A 13787-nucleotide genomic window follows, 5' to 3' on the forward strand; every position below is an offset into this window, starting at 1 on the left:
ATAGCAAAAAACAGGCTTTGGGTCAATTGGCAAGACTATGAATACATGATATTTTGCTTCTTGATAAGGGAGTACTTGATAAGGGAGTACCTCATGTGCAGCTTGTGTGTAATTTGAAGATTCTCCTGGACTCTCAGTTCATGCTTGGAGAGCAAAGGGAAACTGTTTTGGGGACAGTTTTTGCATAGATATACCTAATGTACCAATTATACCTGTTTCAAATACATAGGGCTTCAAATTAAATAACTTCACCCTGCCTCAAAACATTCTGAATTCCTATGGAAAACCATACAAGATCTTAGTCAATAATACTAAAACTCACAAAATTTCAAATGAAAAAATTACAAAATATTGTAGGATTTGGCAATTTGGGGTGATTTTGCCATAGATATGTTTCAGCTCTTGCATTACCATAACAACTCTCTGCTTGTCACTAAAAGCAGATTTGTTTTGTTTCAGATTTCAGGTGCAGAATCCTTAAAAAAAGTCAGACTAGTTTAATGAATAGTAATGAATAGCAGAGAAGTAATGTGCTAAATATTTCAGGAGATTCAAAACTTTTTTTTTCAAATAATTTTTTCTTTGTCCAGTGTGGCTAAGATATTAGTCTCAGACTATGGAGACATAGGTTCAAGTTTATCTTCAACCATGTAGCTCTTTGGGTGACTTTAAACTTTTTATCTACCCTATATGGTAATTTTAGGAAAGAATATAAGAAGAAATGCTACAAATTCACAGTCATTCATGAATTCTTCAAAACATCCTCTACATGGGGCTGCCTTTGAAGACCACCCAGAGGTTATAGTTGTCCAAAATATAGTAGTTCTAGCTATGTAACACATGTAACACATCTATTTTGTGAGGTGCATTTTTTGCCAGTGGGTTTTGGGTACAATTCAAGCCCTTCATGGCATAGGGCCCAGTGATTCTTGATAGCACCTCTTTCTGATTATTTATGCTATCTGTTAAGTGTGTAGGTGTATGAATACAAATCAGGAATGAATAACAGTATTTCTTTACAAATCAATAGTAATTTGTAGAACATAGATTGGGACCATTGTTATACAGTTAGGTTTCAAAGTAGTGACTCGATGGATAAATAGTACACAGTACAGAGGTTTCCTACTGATATAGGTAGTCCTCAACTTACAACCGTTCATTTTGTGACTGTTCAAATTTGCAATAGTACTAAAAAAAATGACTTATGATGGTTTTTCACACTTTGGACTGTTGCAGTGTCCCCATGGACATGTGATCAAAATTCAGATGCTTGCAATTGACTCATATTTATGATGGTTGCAGTGTCCTGAGGCCATGTGATCACTTTTTTTCATCTTCTGACAAGCAAAGTTATTGGGGAAACCAGATTCGCTTAACATCCATAAATAACTTAACAACTGTAGTGATTCATTTAACACCTGCGGCAAGAAAGGTCATAATATGTGGCAAAGCTTGTCTCACTTAACAACAAATATTTGGGCTATATATATCAGGAAACAGAGCCAGCCACCAAGACTGCAGAGTGATGGACAGACATGTGTGATATAGAAATAATGGCCCATCTTGCAATAATCTAATTCAAAAGACTGACAAAAGGAAGTTCACAGCACCTTGAAACTGAGGCATAAAAACTGAGCTTCTTTTACAGAAGAAGAACCCTTTTACAAAACCAAAATATATTTTGCAAAATATGATTAAATATTCAAAGGAAGAATTTCAACAACTTCCTTGAAGTTTAATAGCTTCATTTCAAAATTAAAACATTCCTCAGAGCTATGAAGCAGCTGCATATTTGGTATCCTAGTCCTAAACATACTGCTGCACAAACCTATATAGAATAACTATTAGCATCCAACAGAGTTTTCTTTTGAAATATTTAGCTACTTTCATCACATTGAGATTTAGAGCGTGGAAAAATTGGATCCAGAGAGATATCCTGGCTTCGGTGCATAGTTGGAATACAATCCAGGAACAATTATGCATAGTGGGACATCCTTTTTTTTTTTTTTTTTGTAAATTTTATTTGAGTTTTCACAAAGAGAAAAAAAATACAAATAAAACATCTTTTTTGAAAGTAGCATAATCCTCAGTTACATTTCTTCGTACAGACACAAATTCAGGTTCCTGCTCATTTTTATATTCTATTCCATATCTTATTACTATTTTACGTTTTCTGCATAGCTTCTCCCCTCTTTTAATTTTCTCAATTTTATTTTAATTATCTCATCTCAGTTCAAATCATTGTATTTATATTTTTTGTCTGTCCTGTTTCAATTATCTGTTATCTTTTTTCATTAAACAAAATTTCTCCTGTAGTTACTGATTGGAGTATGACACCTTTATATCTTTTCCCTAAAGTTGTAACATTCAATATAATACATAACTTCCATTCGGATTCTGCTTGGTACATTCTTAAAATACACACTGTATTCTTTAAATATATATATATATATATATGTATATAATTAAAACAACATTCCATTCCAATTCAATTCTATCATTAATATTAATATTCATTAAAGTCTTAACATCTTTAACATTACTTTTCAATTAAATATCATACTTCTATGGAAACAATTATAAGCTTTCCATAGTTAATTCCCCCCCTCTTCACTTATATTTTATAAAACATTAATTAATTAAAATGTTCCCGTTCCTTCCTAATTCATTTTTCTCATTTATTTTATTTCACTTATTTTATTCACAAACATTTCACTAAGTTACACTAACTATTTTATCCCTCATTTTAATCATACATTGTTTCCAATTTTCTAAAGTTATTTCTATTACTGATATAACAATACAATCTTATGTACCTTTACAGAATCCCTTTTTCAGTTAGATTTTCACCCATTATCTCTAAATAGGTCCTGTTTCTCTATATCTTGCTCCAGTCCTTTGTAACTTCCTTTCCTTCCCTTCTTCCCTCTCTTCTTCTCTCTCCCCTTTTTAACCCCTTGTCTCTCTACCTCTATTTCTCTCTTCTGTATTCCCCTTTTCTGTTGCTTTCCAGTATTATACTTATTTTTCAAATTATTTTTCTTTTCTTTGGTTGTTTTTTTAAGTCTTAAATTCTCCATTCTCTTTCCCCCCTTTCCTTTTTCTTCCCCACATAAAATTACTTGTTCATTAAAGATAGCTTCTTCTTTGTCCCAGTCTTCTTGTTTTGCAGTTGTTTCTTGTTGTTTCTCATAGTTCCAAATCTCCATTTCTAAGAATTGAAAAAAGAAGCCAAAAGAACCCTTGCTTTCTTGTGCATCTTCTTTGTACTTTTTAAGTTCCATTTTCAATTCATCCAGAAGTGGTGTCATTGTATAAATTTTTAAACAACCACCCAATTAATTTTAGTAATTCAAATATAATAACCAAGAGTCCAAAGATCACCAAATAATCCAAATACACGCAAGCTGTTTCTTTTTTGCTCTTTTTTTTCACTTTCTCTTCCTGGGGTTACTATTTAGTTGCAAAGTTTCAGTTAAAATGTATCTTTTAGAAGTCTTGTTGAAGTTTTACTGTAGATTCTTTTTAATTCCAGGCAGTCTCCTCCCTCTTCCAGATCCTGCCCTTATTCTTTTCTCTCCCTTCCTGCTTATGAAAAAGAAAAATTTTAATGTCCAGAAATCTTTATTATCCCTTTGGCATTTTGTTTTATTTTCAGCTTAATTGCCTATTGATGTCAAAGCGGATTTTTCCAATTTCATATTTAAGTCTCTTAGTTGTCAGTATAGGGAAGGAGAGAGAAGAAAAAAAGCCAAGCCTTTCCCTTTTCACTTTCCTTCGCTGCTTCCGACTCTTCTTTGGGAGCGATGTTATGGGTACCTTGGTTGTTGCTTTTACAATTTAACCCGGTCAGCCAAAACTTTCACTTCTTATCTTCCTCCTGCACATTCTTTTCTGGTTGAGTTCTTCTTTGTGGTGGCCATTACTGACCACCGCTGCAACCACCTTCGGGAAAGGGAGTAATGGCCAGCTGAGGAGGAGAGATGCGGCTCTCCTCGACCCTGCTGGCGGTCTACCCCCTCTTTACCACCTCTATGGGGTGGCTTAGCCCCAAAACCAGCTGGCTTGGGGTGCTCCAGCGGTGAGCCCAGACAGAAACCGCACACAATTGTGGATTTCTGTCTCTCACCGAAGCCCTTCAAACTGGAAGTCATGCTCCGCATAGTGGGACATCCTTGTAAACACTGTAAAGGAGAAGTTTCTTGGCTGAACCGGGACATTAAGTTACTTTTAAAACACCCTGGAAGCCTGACTTTTGGATTGATACATTTGTTTCCAAAAGAAGTTTGTTACGGGTGGCGAAAGTGCTGAAGGAAAGTTCACTCCCCTTCCTTACGGAGAAAGCAAATGAGCACAGAAAAACCTGCTGCTTTGAGGTAAAAACAAGCTCTTTGTTATAAGTGGGAAGGAGAGGACTAAAAAAAAATCTTTAAAAACTTGTTGGAGGAGACGCTTTGAAGATTATAAGACCAACAACTAATTGTAATACGGCTTTAAAATATATTTGGGATTTTGCCCCAGGAGGAAAAGTTGCAAAGAGAAGAAGAGGAAATAATTTCTGTGTGTTTGGATTGTTTGATAACTTTGACACTTGCAAATTACTTTAAGATTAAAAACATCTGGGTTGTTCTTAAAAATTTTACAATGGCACCATCTGTGGATCAACTAAAAATGGAATATGAAAAATTAAAAGAAAGAGAACAAAATGGCAAAAATTCATTGGGAGCTGTCTTCCACTTTTTAGAAATGGCAGTTTCTACGTACCAGCAAATACTTGAGGAAGAAGGAGAAGGAGAAGAAGAAGAAGAAAAGGAAGCCATTATTAATGGACAAAAAAGTTCAATTAAGAAAGAAAATAGGAAGAGAGGAAGGAAAAATGAGAATTTAAGATTCAATAAAACAACCAAGAAAAAGAAAAATAAGGTGAAAAAAAGGTATAACGTTAGAAAGCAATTGAAAAGAGAATTACAACAGAGAGGGGAAGCTAAAAAGGTGGAGGTTAGGAGAGGTGGGGGCAAAAAGATTAGACTGGAGAAGAAAGGGAGGGAAAAAGGGAAAAAAAGCCACGGTCTGAAACAAGATATCTTTTTTAGAGATAAAGGATAAAGGACAGTGTATAATTTAAGAAAGATTCTGCAAGAGTACATAAAATAGTATTGTAGTATTTGCACTTGAAATAGTCTATTGGAATATTATAAGATTTAACAAAATATTAAAATATTAAAATGTTTTATAATGATAGATTTCAATATTTAATAAAATATCAAAGAGAATGTGTAAAATGATTAATGCTTAGTTATACTATTAATTAGAATTAGAATGGAAATTATATACTTAACTATATTATAAGTTTATTATTCTTTTTTCCAAAATGCAATATGTAGAATGTACTAAGCAGAATCAGGATAGAAATTATGTATTATTTTAAGTGTTACTTTAGGGAAAGGTGTGACACCTTAAAAGTGATTACAGGGGAAATTCTTTGCTAAAGAGAAGAGATAAATAGATGATTGGAAAAGAACGGACAAAAGATACAAACATAATGATTTTGAAATAAGATGAAATAAATAAAATATAATTAGGAGAGTGAAAAGAAGGGAGAAGTTATATAGAAAATATAGAATGGTTAATAAGATATGAATGGTATATAAGGTGAGCATGAACTTGATTTAGGTCTGTAAAAAAAGATGTAACCCGGGGCTAAGCCACTTTTCAAAAGAAGTTTTATGTTTTATGTTTTGTGTTTTGGTTAACTATGTTTTGATTGTGAATTAATAAAACCTTGGAAGAATAAAACTAAAGGGAGAGAAATTTGGAAAAGACATGTATAAATGATAATTAAGGAGGTTTTATCTTTTTATGTCTTGTTTTATGTTTTGTATTTTGTGTGTTTATGCTTGATTGAGAATTAACAAAACCTTGATAGAAAGAAATATAATTGAATAAAAGTGAAGGGAGAAACAATGAGAAATTTGGAAAAGATATATACGTGTTTAAATGGAAATGTGATAATGTGGAACTATGCCTTAAAAAATAATGCTTTATTTGCCTTGTTAAAACTTATAAGTAATTTTTGAGAAAGGAGATTTTATACTTTGATGTCTTATGTGTTTGTCTTTAAAACCAATAAAACTTGTTTTATAAAAAAAAAAGAAGAAGTTGCCATAAATTTGCAGAAATGAATTTATTTCAGTGGGCACGATTGAGAGATAGGAATAGAGCAGAATAGAACAAAGCAGAATGAACACTTTATTGGGCCAAGTGCGATTAGACACACAAGGAATTTGTCTCTGGTGCATAAGCTGTCAGTGTACATGCAAAACAACAGAGTAAAAATAATCTGATCAATAATAATGATTAGTAGTAATAAAAAGTAGGTAATAAAAAATGAGAAGGATAATAGTAACAGAGCCATACTACATGGGAAAATATACTTAGACTTTACACAGTACTGTGGAAATTAGGTGTTCAGCAGAATGATGGCATGAGGGGAAAAAACTTCTTTTGTGTCTAGCTGTTTTGGCATGCAATGCTCTATAATTGCATCCTGAGGTGTGGAGTTGAAACAGTTTATGTCCAGGATGTGAGAGATCTGTAGAGCCCTCTTTCTGACCTGTGCAACATACAGGTCCCCAATGGAAGGCAGGCTGGTTGCAATTGTTTTTTCTACAGTCCCAACTATTCATTGAAGTCTGTACCTGTCCTGTTTGGTTGCTGTACTAAACCATGCAGTAATAGAAGAATAAGTTACAAATTCAATAATTCCTCTGAAGAACTGTATGAACAGCTCCTAGGGCAGTCTGGACTTTCTGAATTGACACAGAAAGAACATTCTTTATTGTGCCTTTTTAAAGATTTATTTATTTATTTTATTTGGTTTGTCAATTGCTTACAAGATAATAGGTATAAGTAAAAACATAGTTATGAATACATGGATACATATAAGAAAAATAAAAGAAACAATAGGACAGGGACTGTAGGCACGTTGGTGCGCTTATGCACACCTCCTACAGACCTCTTAGGAAAGGGGTGAGGTCAATAGTAAAAAGTCAAAGGTTAAAGTTTTTTGAGGTTTGGGGAAGAAACCAGAGTCAGGTAGAGTATTCCAGACATTGACCACTCTGTTGTTGAAGTCGTATTTCCTGCAATCAAATTTGGTGCAATTAACCTTGAGTTTGTATCTATTGTGTGCTTTTGTATTGTTATGGTTGAAGCTGAAGTATTCATTGACAAGTAGGACATTGCAATGTATGATTTTATATACTATACTTAGATCGGACCGAAGGCGGCATAGTTCTAGGTTTTCAAGGTCTAGAATTTCAAGTCTGGTGGCATAAGGTATTCTGTAATGAGTAGAGGAATGGAGAAATCTTCCTGTGAAATATTTCTGGACTTTCTCAACTGTGTTAATATCAGATACGTAATGTGGGTTCCAGACTGATGAGCTGTATTCGAGTATTGGTCTAGCAAATGTTTTGCATGCTCTAGTTAGTAGTGTAATATTACCAGAGAAAAAGCTACGTAAGATTAGGTTAACAACTCTTAGCGCCTTTTTGGCTATGTAGTTACATTGGGCTCCCAGCACTTAGATCATTAGAGATGAGTACTTCAAGATCCTTGACAGAGTTTGGATCATCAACAAGGTCTTGACTATTCAGCCTTTATTTTATTTTCTGATATTTTTTGCCAATATGTAAGACAGAGCATTTATTTTTTGAGATTTGAAGTTGCTATTTGTTTGACCATTCTGATACATAGTCAAAGTCTTTTTGAAGGATAGCAGTATTGTCTGTGGTGTTGAACAGCTTTACATCATCAACGAAGAGAACGCAGTTGCTCTTGATATGAACACAGAGGTTTATGTAGATTATGAAGAGGGTTGGTCCTAGAACACTGCCTTGGGGGACACCACTGTTGACAGGTGCAGAATTTGATAGGATGCTCCCAATTTTGACCATTTGTTGTCTGTTTGACAGGAATGCTTCTATCCAGTTATTCAATTGTCCAGAGATATCATAAGATTTTAGTTTTAGGAGTAGTTTGTCGTGTACTACTGAATCAAAGGCTTTACAGAAGCCTATGTAGATTGCATGTATTGCTTTGCCCTCATTGAGTTGTGTAGTCCATATGTTTTTGCAGTGTAAGAGTTGCAGATTGCAGGATAGTTTTTTTCTGAAACCAAATTGTTTATTAGAGAGTAGGTTGCTTGTCTCTAAATGGAGGATAATGGATTGGTTAATAATTGATTCCATGCATTTACAGATGACACAGCATAAAGAGATTGGTCTGTAATTTTCAACTAGGGTGGAGTCTACCTTTTTGAAGATGGGTATGACCATGGCTTGTGACCATAGTTTTGGCAAGGAGCTGGTCCTGAAAGATTTTTCAAAGATTATGCTTAGAGGTTCAGCTGTGGCAGTGGATAGCTTTTTAAAGAAGTAGGCACATATTACGTCCGGTCCAATATAGAGGGTTTTAGATTGCATAGTGCTTTTTCAACATTGTCTTCTGTAAAATCGATATGTATTAGATCATTGTAGTTGTCTGTGGTTCAACTAGGAAATACTGGGCATGATCCATTGCTATTTACAAATACTGAGTCAAAGAATGTGTTAAAGAGGTTGGCTTTAATGGTGTCATTATTGCAGTCTTTACCATTAGGTCCTTTCAGGGGTGAGATGGACCTTGAGTCTTTTAGTTTGTTGTTTACAAAATTGTACAAAGCGCAGGTGGAATTGGTGCGTAGAAGGTTTTCTTCTTGTTTAATGTGATAATTGGTGCATTCAGTCTTTATCTGGTGGCATAAATTTTTAAATTTATTTTTAAGTATTTTATTTTAAAGATGGTTCTAAGGTTGAGTGTCCATTTCAAATCCTGGGAAACCCAAAAACCTGAAGGACTCTACAGTTATTGTATTGTCTAATATAATAAGAGGTAGTAGAATAAGAGGCCGCTTCCTAAAATCTACTCTTATTGCTACAGTTTTAAGGGTGTTCTATTCCAGTTGTACTACAGCACCAGTTGTTCAATCTCCCATCTATATGCAGACTCATCACTATCTCAAATAAGAACAATGATTGTGATACCTACAAACTTCAATATTTATTTATTTATTTATTTATTTGATTTGCCAATTGTTTACAAGATAATAAGTATAAGAGTATACATAGTTGTGAATACATGAAATGGGTACATATATGAAAAATAAAAGAATAAGAGAAACAATAGGACAGGGACGGTAGGCACGTTGGTGCGCTTATGCACGCCCCCTACAGACCTCTTAGGAAAGGGGTGAGGTCAATAGTAGACAGTCTAAGGTTAAAGTTTTTGGGGTTTGGGGAAGAAACTACAGAAACTACACTTCAACAGTGGGATCGTTAGAGAAAAGAGAAAGTTTTACAAATTTACAAATTTTGTAAATTTACAAGTTTCAAAAGTTCATATTTTCTGAGATAAAGGCAAGATTCTGTAAGTTCCCTTCACTGGATCTACAGTACTTGGAATTCTATTCACTGTCAATGAAATTCAATGGAATTCTGGTGACATCTAAATTCTGTGCAGGATGTAGATCTTCCGAGGAGGTGATGCCTAAAATTGCATCGGGTTCTAAGTGATTGTTGGAGATTGTGAAATGCTGTTGAAGATAGTACAGTTTTTTACTGCATCTTCAACAGTGAGTGTGTTCTGCTTGTGTGGTACACTTTTAATGTTCAGTGGGGTGGAGTCCACAGTATTATTTGTCCATCATTGTGCTTTGAGAAACTGTCAAATAATGAGCTCAGAAAATTCCTTGCAGGATCAATGAAACTTTACTACAGGCATAGTTTAGTAGCAGAAGCAAGTTTGTTGTTTCTTTAGAAACAGAGATGTAGAAATACCACAGGGCCTTTTTAACATCAACTGGCCTAAGCACTGAGTATTCCCTGGCTACTTATGTTATGTGAATTATTAGCAGATTGGAAGTGACATCAATTACTTATGTGGAGCTGACATTCTGATGGAAAATAAAAATGAGGTACTGTACATACAAATCTCAAATTCATCTCTACATTGCCTAGGGATTTTCTTTCCCCTTTCCTTCCCATAATATCAATTATCGGTTTATAATATAGTATTGTTGACTTAACAATGATATATTTCTAGCTGAAGGCAGAAATGCATTTTGCATTAATAAACTGTTTTGAAATGTGTTTAAGGACTATTTTATTAAGGGCAGACAAAAAGGCTGCTGCAAACTAAATTCATCCTGCTCTCAATCACTCCTACCTGTGGCCTGTTAGTGGTGGTGAGAATTTATCAGTATGGCAGGAAATATTATAGATGTGATAGACAGCTATTCTTCTCAGACAGAAGTCCCTGTACCTTCTATTCTCATTGCCATGGGAAAAATTCGCTTGGTATTTTCTTTCTGGCAACTGTGCGACTGTTCATAATTTGATGGAAAATTGATTAATCACACATTTAACTCAATGCAAGATCTTCTGCACTGTAATAAATTATGGCCATTAATCAATAAGTACAAAGTAATTCCAGCAGTCTGGAGACATGCTGGTTTCTAATAGAAAAGCTTGCGCTCTGGCCTTCCTGCCAGTGACCACTTCATCTGAGGTATTTTGCACCTGCCTCAATCCAATTAGATGACATAATTAATGAATCTCAATGCACTTGATAATCCGTTATACAAAAGAAAGAATGTTTTGGCATATCCATTAAGTTCTGATGTACAGCCCTTTACACACTGAGAAATAGACACACACACAGAGAGAGAGATGATTCAGGCCAGGCCTGAGAGTGCAGTTGAAATCTTATTGGTCAGTTGTGTATAGTGCATGTAACTTGTGAGTAAATAGTCATATCAGGAGAAAAAGCCAAAAATAAATACATCTCCTACTTGGCTAGGAAATGAGTAGAAACTGTACATACACACACACTGAGACATTCAGGACATCTTGCTCCTTTCATGAGAAATTAAATGGTATGATTGAATAAATACCCAGGAAGTATTCTTTTCCAGCCAACCTAATCAATGTTTTCTTAGTTAATATCAGTTACAGCTTTGCATATCATAGTACTTTTGCACCTGTTCTTTGGAACCAACAAATAGACACCCTATCACTTTTATAACAAGCAAAAAGTAGACACATTATAAAAAAAGAAAAGAATGGGCAATTATATCACTATGAGATGAAGGGGAAAGATTTTGTTTAAGGACCTTGGAAAAACAATTAGCTGAGGATTAGAGAACTAAAAGGCCTTTCCAAACTGTACCTGGAAAGTACCTCACCCACTTAATGCCTTCTAAGCTGTCATTGTGCTTGAACTTCAGTCCCAATGATTAATGGAAAGCTGGAGGGCACAGCTAGCAGCTAAAGTCTCAATTATGAAAAAGCAGTAACTAGTTTAATGTGCTGATGCCTTTATACTTAAAGTGACAGCTGTGAAAAATGGCAATATTTCCAATCATGCTTTAATAATTTATCATTCATTTATTGGCATCCTCATCACATCTTAGTCCTGCTTCTGGGCTTCATGTTTTTGTTTTGTTTTGTTTTTGGTTCTTTGAAGTCTATGGTGGCTCAACAGAGGGAAAAGAAAATTGGTTTCAAGTTTAGGAAGTTACTTTCTTTTGACACAATCTAAATCTATTTCAGCTGCAGGAACATTTTTAGACTCTGCTTATTACTTGTATGCTAACTAATGCGGCCCTAAGAAAATTACCACTTCTACTGAACCACCATAACTAGGCAGATACTTCATAGTATCTTCATATTACAATATCCATCAGTGAGCTCTCCATCAGATTATCTTTAGCTTGTACGTAGGCCGCACCATGTCTGACCATTTGGCATTGCAATTCACTTTTTTCACTATCACAGTTAATATCAGCTTCTCCTGGGAGGAATCACAGACAGCGATTCAACAATCTGGCTCTCAGATAAATTATTTTATCCTACTATGTTTGCAGGAATGAGCAAAGCTATGAGAATTCCAGTAACTGACAAGTATTAAACATCAGTCCTATTTATAGTACAGGCCATTTCAATTATTTTGTCTTTTTGTCCCACTCATCTGGTGAAACTGGTTGGAGGCTTCACACTTTTGGACAGAGCTGAATAGTTATCACATATCCCTTGTTATTATAATTAATAAGGACTAGGTTTCATTGTCTCGTTAAATATTAAAGTTTGCCCATGATTTCTGGAGAATCTCTGGAAGCTGCACTCAAAACATTGAGAAAGTAGTTCCTGCAGCTTTTCAGCTCTGGGGCAACCGCAATTTTACAAGTTTTTCTCAATCGCATCACTAAGAGTAACAGACAAAACTTTTAGCCATATTGATAACCTGCCCATGAACTTCCCTTGCAAATGTGTCAATTTGATGGATCTGCTACTAGTACTGTTAATTTCTAGCTTCATATCTATTTTATAGATTTTGAAATTCTATAAATGAATTGTGTTTTTTTTCAAAAAATTCAAACCAGGTTGCAAAATACTGTTAATTTTCAAAAAAATAATGTTAGGCTTCTTTACTCAGCAGTTAAACTGAGTTGTTTCATTTTGGAGTGTTATTTGGAGATGGACAAGGGATTTTCTAACTGAAAAAAAATGTTGTACCATTTGACACATCATTTCAAATTATGCCACTATGTAGAATTATTTATTTATAAACCGCCTTTTTGCCCAAGGCAATTGGCGCAACATTAAAAAAACAATGCAATTTAGTTAAGCAATCAACCTATTAAAATCCAATAAAATTTTATATCCTAATCAATTTTAAAAATGAAACAAAGCATAGAAACTATAAAGGCACTGAGGGGAAAATAGTACGTTTGTGTTCCTTCGTATCAAGCTTTCTTCATCATAGGTAGAATAGGTAGAATGGGTCTTTGCAGGACAGAACCAAGAAGGCAAATAACATCAGGATGCAAACAAATGAATTACCTGTGTAAAATATAATGGTGCAGTTATGTAATTGTATGATGATGAAATGATACAGAAATTATTTTGACAACATAATTACAGATGCAGGCATGCACAGAAATAAACACTACAAAAAGGTGATGACTTTGGTTAGTGGATAAGGTACTGACCTAGAATCCAGAAGTCTGAGTTTTAGGTCTCCCTTGGACATGAAAACTGCCTGGATGACTTTGGGCTAGTTACTCGCACTCAGCCCAAGAACGTGTAGGTTTGTAGTTATGAGGAAAATAGAAAGCAGGACATCAGGTATAAAGGTTGGAGAAAGGTATAAAGGTTGGAATATAATAATGATTTTGCTCAGTCTATATTATGTTGAGGTAGACAATATATTGGAATATAGTAGCTTGAACCAGAATAGACGATGATGGAAAACTGATCAGAATTAAACTAAACTAAACTAAACTAAACTAAACTAAACTAAACTAAACTAAACTAAACTAAACTAAACTAAACTAAACTAAACTAAACTAAACTGTAATTTTGCCTGAAGTTCTAAATTAACTCTTTTTTCAGGAGACTGCAGTTTATGGGGAAACATCTGGTTTGAAACCAATTTTTCTGGGGACTTCTACTGTGTAGGAAACAAAGCTATGTGTCAAAAATTCTGGTAAGATTTAAGAAATTGCCACTGTTTTTTTAAATTAAAGACAGGTTTACATTGTACTTTATTTTATTCTCTAAATTCAAAGTAATGAATTCAAAGTATTTATTTATTTATTTATTTATTTTTATTTATTTATTTGATTTGCCAATTGTTTACAAGATAATAAGTATAAGTGTATACATAGTTGTGAATACATGAAATGG

At 34.3% G+C, this 13787-nt stretch overlaps 1 long non-coding RNA gene across 1 annotated transcript in view; it reads left to right on the top strand.

Annotated features, from left to right (window-relative positions):
* LOC148130946 (uncharacterized) overlaps positions 1-13574 on the top strand; it is a 30913-nt gene extending 17339 nt beyond the window's left edge. Inside the window, exon 3 of the long non-coding RNA XR_015749128.1 lies at positions 13494-13574. This is a non-coding gene — a long non-coding RNA (uncharacterized LOC148130946). The remainder of the gene's footprint in view (positions 1-13493) is intronic.
* Positions 13575-13787: the final 213 nt, after the last annotated feature.

This window comes from Notechis scutatus, chromosome 4 (assembly GCF_049901735.1).
Source record: "Notechis scutatus isolate UNSWTSFEM ecotype Mainland chromosome 4, rNotScu1.2, whole genome shotgun sequence".
Lineage (NCBI taxonomy): Eukaryota > Metazoa > Chordata > Lepidosauria > Squamata > Elapidae > Notechis > Notechis scutatus.